Below are 8,152 nucleotides of genomic sequence, written 5' to 3' on the forward strand. Positions count from 1 at the left end.
CCATAATACTTCCCCTAAGCAATCCAAGGAGTCCATACAATACCCGAAGTTCGATACTTAAACCAAGGTGTGAAAGGTATAATTAACTGAGGGTTTAGACCAAATCAACTCTACTTTTTATTTGATTTAATTATTTCAATTTGATTTATATATTTATTGAAGTTACTAACAGTTTATTTATGATGTAGCAAATTCAAGGAAATGCGGAAAGTAAGTAATTAATCACTTAATTATTCTTATTTTTATTCTTGTTGCTAATATCATGATTAGGTTTATTATGGTTTGATTTGACTAACAATTTATTGTTGAATTGCTTCTAATATTAATGTTAATTTTATTATATTTTTTATGATCATCATATTTCATGTTTAAGGGGAATATGTAATTGAATATCACGCCTAATAAGATAATTTGGACAGCCGGTTTAGGTTCATTTTTAATCTTGTTGTTTAATCAAGTGATCACCAATATTTTAGTTTATGTGTTGCATTAATTTTCAGCCAATCTAGCATAATAATAGTTCGGAGAAAATTGAATTTTTTGTTTGCATGTGTGACTCTATGACTCACTTCGTACCATCATCCTTGATCCTCCTTTCGTGGTTCCGAACCATATGGAGTTAGTAATCTCATAGATTATGAATGGGGGTGTAACCTTCACGGGTCAATCGTTGTTGCCTATTGTTGTCCCTTTATTCGTGGTTGCCTTTTATGATCCGTGAACGGTTTACAAGTTCCTTAAAACTTGTTGGCGGCTCCCTACTTTCCTTGTCCCTAATTAATCGTATATGTCAATTCCCACTTCCTATGAGTGTCAAGCATATTCACAAAATTCTTAACGTTGGCGCACTTCAAATGACGCCTACAAGAATAAATTAAGAATTATATTTATTGATTATAAAAGCTACATATATTATTACCCTATTTTTTTTATATATATTACTAACCTTTTATTATTATTTTTTTACAACTTCTTTTATATATGGTCATGTAACTCCACCACCTACACAAAAAAATTGTTGGACATCATTGAGCATAATAAATTATCAAAGATAGAACACAATGAGTTAAGGAATAGGGACCCTTTACATTATTCTTTTAAGGAAAATTGGAAACTAATAATCCCACATTTACCTTTTCTGCTAAAAACAATCCCACTTTTTTGAATTACCAGAATAATCCCACCTTTAACCCCCGTCTTCTTAAAACAGGTTTTTTAACCTACAACCATGTTTTTTTTGTTTAATTCTCTTAGCTTCTTCAACCTAAAGTCTTCTATGAACACCACCATACCAACTCCCTTCCATAGTGTTAGAATCCATCTCCTTTTGATGTATTAGATTCCCTTTGGTTTCTTAGAGTTTTCTTTATGTTTTCTATTCCCGAGGTCCCATTATTGTGTTACCGTCAGTTCAGTGTTCACTACGGATTCTCCTTATAATCAAATTAAAGCTCTTTGGAGGGTGAATGATTAATAAAATCTTAAGCCTTCTACCAATGTTGCCTTGCTTTTATGCTCGTTTGTTGTTAGACCTTTATAGATATTATGTCTTACTTGCATAATAGCTCCCCTCCAGCCCAACTTGATGCACTAAGAACTGGTGGTTCGGACCCGTTTGTGCCCGCCTTGAAGTATTGGCCGTCACAAGCCCTGACCACCCACATCGTGTCGCCCAAATAGACGCAAGTGCTCCTAAGATTAATTATTCGCTTGTGTTGTTTTGTGCTCACAAGCCCCTCTTCTGCTCAAGGCTAGCGTTCTTGCCGCCAAAAGGTTAGAGCATGCCATGTTTCGGGGCCAAATCTCCCGAACTGTGACAGTTGGTATCAGAGTCGAGGTCCAAACCTTGTCACAAGCAACCCATGTAGGCACCAAGGAGGGCTTCACGAAGATTTTGTAAAAGAAAGGCTTGCTTGGCTCGAGGAGAAGGCAGACCAATGGTCCGAGCTCCAATTCATTGTACACGAGCAAGCCGAACAAATTGTGAAATTGATGGAAGATAGAGATTCTTTCCGCGAACAATTGCAATTTGTTCAAGGTCAAGCTGATGAAGCACTTGAGAAATGTGCAACCCTAATGCGCGCTATTGGCAGAGACGCACTTGGTGTTGGTGCGGTAAAGATCAAACCGCCCAAACCACATGTCTACAGTGGCGTTAGAGATGCTAAAGAAGTCGACAACTTCCTCTTCGACATGGAGCAGTACTTCCGAGTATGTCAATTGAGTGAGGATCAGAAAGTGGATACTGCTATCACGTACTTGTCTGAAGATGATAAACTTTGGTGGCGCGCCAAGCACACAGACATCGAAGCAGGAAGGATAAAGATTGATACATAGACGGAGTTCAAAGAGGAACTCAAAGAATAATTCTACCCTGACAACACTACTTTGTTGCTCGGATGAAGTTGCTAGAGTGTCTCCAGAAGGGCTATCTTTGCGACTATGTGAGGGAATACTCGATAATAATGTTGGACACCACAGACATGAATGAGAAAGATCGTGTGTTCAACTTTGTCAATGGGTTAAAGGAATGGGCATAACGAGAGGTTTTAAGGCAGAAGATTGATACCCTCGTTGCTGCTATGTGTGATGCCAAGAGATTGATGGACTACTCAGTCGGGAAGGGTCGTTAGTCCCAGAATGATTCAAGTGGGACGTCAACACGCTCTGATAGCCCGACTCCAAACTCTCCAAAGGGTATAGAGAATGGCTCTCGAGTATCGTACAACACAATTAATACATATCATAGAAGAAGTGGAGGAGGTGATGCCCAGAGATCCCCTTTAGATGATTTCTTAGAGTTTACTTTATGTTTTTTATGATTGAATTCCCATTATTATGTTATTGTCAGTTTAGTGTTCACTACAGATTCTCCTTGTAATCAAATTAAGGCTCTTTAGAGGGTGAATGATTAATGAAATCTTAAGTTTTCTACCCAGTGTTGCCTTGCTTTTATGCTTGTTAGTTGTACCACCTTTATATATATATTTTGTCTTACTTGAATAATAGCCCCCTTTCAACCCAACTTGATGCACTAAGAACTCGTGGTTCGGACCCGCTTATGCCCGCCTTGTAGTATCGGCCGTCACAAGCCCCGACCGCCTGCACTCCGTCGGCCAAATAGACGCGAGTTCTCCTGAGATTAATTACCCGCTTGGTTGTTTTGTGCTCACAAGCCCCTCTTCCGCTCTAGGCTAGCGTTCTTGCTGCCAAAAGGTTAGAGCGCTCTGCACGTTTTGGGGCCAAAACTCCTGGAACGTGACACATAGCCACCACCACACAACCTTCCATAGCTGCCACCACACCACCACCACTCCCCCCATGACCAACTTGAAACTCCATAACCCTTATAACCTGACCACCCATTGCCCAAAAACCCCCTAATCCTTAAATCCTACCACTCCTTACATGGAAACCGACCATTACAGCAAGCCACCTTATTAACACCACCGCCTAACCACACCACCACCTGACTGGTTTAACTGACCCACCACGCAAACCCTTCCACTATGTACACCACTGCTTGGTCTAGTAGACCCACTCAACCCCGAAATCCCTACTCACTACTAGAAAAAGGGTTTTAACGACAAACAATTTCATCGTTATAAGCCCAAATAGTGGTCGTTAAAATTATTAACGACAAAAAAGATTTTGTCGTCAAGTTGATGTAATAGGCTCTCTCGTTATTGGTTATAACGACGACGTTTGTCGTTAACAAACAACGACGAAATAAAGACTTGTCCTTACTCTCTCTAACGACAAAAAATCAAGTCGTCGTTATTTAATAACGACGATGCATTTTTTTGTCGTAATTAGAATTCAATAATGATGAACGATTTATATATTAACGACCACATTATCCCTTGCTAAATAATGGATACATACAACAAGAACAATTGACTACGGAACAATAATTAACATTCGATTTAAACATAATTTCATCAACCATATGCATAATTTAACATCAACTATTGGATTTCAATCTCAAACGAAGTGTCATACAAATATTAGTATGATTCATATATATCACGCTAACAATAAACCAATTCTCCATCTTAAAGTTAAAAAAATAATACTTAATGCTAAAAGTATCATAATCACAAATAATTGTCATACGTACATTAGTATGATCTTTATTCCTAAAAAAATCCTATTCTTAAAAGACAAAGAAAAATATCCTATTCTTTATGGCCATGAACATCATTGCTTTTCACGATCAGGTGCTTGGAGTTTGTGTGTCTGTAACATTGTTCGTAAGAGAAACATTAAATTGTTTTAAGAGTGTATCTTTAAACATCTTCATTTCAGCTTCAAACAAACCCATGCGACTCTTAAGTTCGGTGTTCTCTTCTTGAATAATTTATACCTGATTTGTAAGAGCTTCATTTTGTATTTTAGCCGCATTTAACTCGGTTTGAAGAACTTCTCTGCTAGGTTGTGGTCCATTCATATCCTTTAGAGTTATTCCTCCACCTAAGCCCACAACTCGATCTCGAGACTTGGATTTAAAAACCTTTTGTGAAACCTAATATTCAAAGAAAATAAAACATATGTTTCTAAATAAAAAGTTATTTGTACATATATACACTAATGAAGTCAGATAAAAATGACATATGACAAAAATATGAAATTTCAAAAATTGAACGACATATGACAAAAATATTAGTGTCTCCCATATTACCACATCATCTAGTTGTCCAGCACGGCCTATAGTATCACCATGGTTCCACAATGCAAGTTCTGGTTCTATATATTATTTTCTATTCATCATGTCAAAATATTTCTTTCCTAGATTAACTAAACCACAATGACTACATGCAACTTAAATTCCAAGAAACGTTATGCTGTTAGGAAAAAATATAAAATACAGATATATCATCAATGGCAAGACCATGGACTACCAAGCCAGTAGTCATTGAATCCAAATCCAAGCAGACACACCACAGTTAGCTTCTGCAGCTATCAAAAACTTCTTTTGCTATTTCTATTTTCCCACATTTTGCATACATATCAATAATTGTATCCCACAAAGCATGATCAAGAGCTTCAAGCACTAGTAGAAAATATCAAAAAGGCACCCCCTAATTGGCACCGATTCAGTCCAAACCGGTTCCAAAAATGGGCTACAAAATTGGTGGGAAGCTAAACCAGAATAAAAGGCACCGGTTCACTTCAAACCGGTGGCAAAAAACATAAAGGCCACCGGTTTGAACCGGTGCCTTTGTGAACCGGCCTTTTAAGTATTAAAAAAAAAGCGGCTGCTGTTCAATTTCTTCTCAACCCTAAACCTAATTCATTCCTCTTTCTCTCTCCTCTCCTCCTCTTTCTCTTTCTCTCTCCTCTCCTCTCCTCTCCTCTCCTCCTCTTTCTCTTTCTCTCTCCTCTCCTCTCCTCCTCCTTCCTTCTCCTTCTCAACTGACCATCTTACTCGAGTAATTAGTTTTTCACCGCCACAACAACCACCGTCACAACCATCACCTCCGGCCCAGCCCAACCCACAGAAATGTCGATCAAAGGGCCCAAATCGATGGTAGAATCGAGTCAGCCGCCGCTGTTCTCCTCCACTCCCTCGCGTTTCTCCCACGCGCCGCCCAACGTCCCCGATCACCTCCTTCTCTTTCTTTCTCGATCTCCTTCTCCCTCACCTCCTTCTCCCTCGTGTCCTCCTTTCTTTCTATTTAAGACCACCACTTGCACTACCACCAAGACCACCACATGCAACACCAATTCGAGGTTATTCGTTATTTTTTTTCCTGGGTTTTTGTTTTAATCAATTTTTTTTATGTTAATCATTTGAATTCGGTTTTTTTTTTATTTTTTATTTTTTGGGTTTTTATTTTTTTTTTAATCCAAGGTTTTATTTTCTGGGTTCATTTTTGTTTTTTATTTCTGGTTTTTTGTCTTAATCAATTTTTTGATCGATTTTTTTTAATTCGTTTTTTTTAAAAATTTTCTGGGTTTTTTTTAATCGAATTTTTTTTAATTTAAGCGATTTTATTTCGTTTTTGATTTTTATTTTCTGAGTTTTTTTTTTATTGATTTTTATTTTTTATTTTCTGGATTTTAATCGGTTTTTGTTTTTTTTTTTCTGGGTTTATTCGATTTGTATTTTTTTCTTGGTTTATTCGATTTCAATTTTTTTCGTTTTCTGGGTTTATTCGAATACTGGGTTTTCAAGTTTTTTTTTCGATTTCAATTTTTTTCTGGGTTTGAATTTTTGGGATTAAATTTCTGGGCTTGAATTTTTGGGATTAAATTTCTAGGTTTTTTTTAAGCTTGATTATATTAATCGATTTTTTTTTTTTGTTCTAATTGGTGCAGGTATGTAATTTAGATTTGAAATCGAAGAAATAAGATACAAGAATATTGATTTAGATGTGAATGGGTTTTTTTTTTTTTTTTTTTTTTTTTTTTTGTTTTTAATTTATATTGTATTTTTTTTTTAATTTATATTGTAATTTTTTTTTTTTTTGTACTTATATGTTGTAATCGAACTATTTTATTGATGTATATTGTAATTTTTTTTTGATTATATATTGTAAATTTTCGATGATATTGATTGATATTGGATTTATGTTTTGATGTGGTTATTTAATTTAGTCTATTTAATTTTTAAGTGGAAAAAACAAATATATATATATATATATATATATATATACATATATACCAATTGGTTGTTGGTGTAGTGGTGATTGGGACTACACTTGGTAGGGAGGACCCGTGTTCGATTCCCCGCAACAACAATCGGGAGGGGACTGGAACCTAACCACCCAGAACTGATCCCCGAATCCGGATTAGCCCAAAGGGTGAACCGGATGGAACACCAATATATATATATATGTATATATATATATATATATATATATATATATATATATATATATATATATATATTGGGCACTTTTGGCACCGGTTAACCGGTGCCAATTTTGAGTTTTGGTACCGGTTTGAACCGGTGCCTTTTTAAACCACTTATTGGCACCCCCCACATTGGCACCGGTTCAAACCGATGCCTTAGGCCGGGTTTGAACCGGTGCCAATTTCATATTTTCACGTAGTGAAGCTGTGCACACCCAGCAATAACAAAAGAAAATGTAAACTCATCCGGCTCAATACCCAGTAAGCACATATCCTTAAACATTCAATTTTTAACACAGCCACCAATCAAAGAATTCCATGAGACAACATGAACAATTATATCAATTGAGAAAATCTTATTTAAAACTACCAAACCACTGCCAAAGGCAAAAAAAAAAACAATAAAAAATAAAAAAAAAACAAAACGTGTAACAGTTTATCAAAAAGTAGGGCATAGAAAAGTTTGTCACAGTTGCAGTTCTCCCCTTTAGTGACAACTAATTTAATTGAGTAATACTATAGAACTAAGTTACTATGGAAGTAAGTTACCTGGACATATGAAAGCGACGGATCTTTTTGCATGGTTTCTTGAATTTCTGCCTACAAGATTTTCATGAAAACTTTAATATTGTGGATTATGAAAAAAAAAACCAAATAAATAAAAACATACATGCTTTTGAATTGTCTCTGCATTTGGAAGACTGTTGCCTTTCTTGCGAGTTGAATAAAACACATCAACTAAAGTAGGTTTATTACCTTTACTTCCTCCCTATAATCACATGATAAAACATTTTATCTGAATAATAATTAATCATATATGACAATTCAAAGTAGAAAAAAAAAACCTACTAAACAATATCTATACCAGATCGTCCCAAATGATTTGCCTTATAGGCTTGCTTCCAGTTCACGGCATTAAAGCTTTGGCATATTTACCTCTATTAACAGAGTTTCTTTCACTTCTTTTCTGAAAAAAAATATAGCATTACATTAAAATTCAATACATATGCCCGTTCAAAATCTATGGTTTAGTAAAAATTACCTTAAAGTTATCATTTGAATAAATCTCTTTTATGAGCCACTTCCACTCTTGTGTATTAAGCCCCTTTGGAGGATCACCTTTAGCAGCAGCTTCTAAGGTTAATTTTTTTGTTAGTGACATTGTACCTTAATAGATCTCCTCTCCAATTCGTCCACAACTCTTTCATATGCCCAAGAACATGCTCCTTATATGTTTCCATGCTTTCATTAGTGAAAACATTCTAAAATAAGATAATATTATGATTAATTTAAA

This window comes from Chenopodium album, chromosome 5 (genome assembly GCF_948465745.1).
Source record: "Chenopodium album chromosome 5, dcCheAlbu1.1, whole genome shotgun sequence".
NCBI classification, from domain to species: Eukaryota; Viridiplantae; Streptophyta; class Magnoliopsida; order Caryophyllales; family Amaranthaceae; genus Chenopodium; species Chenopodium album.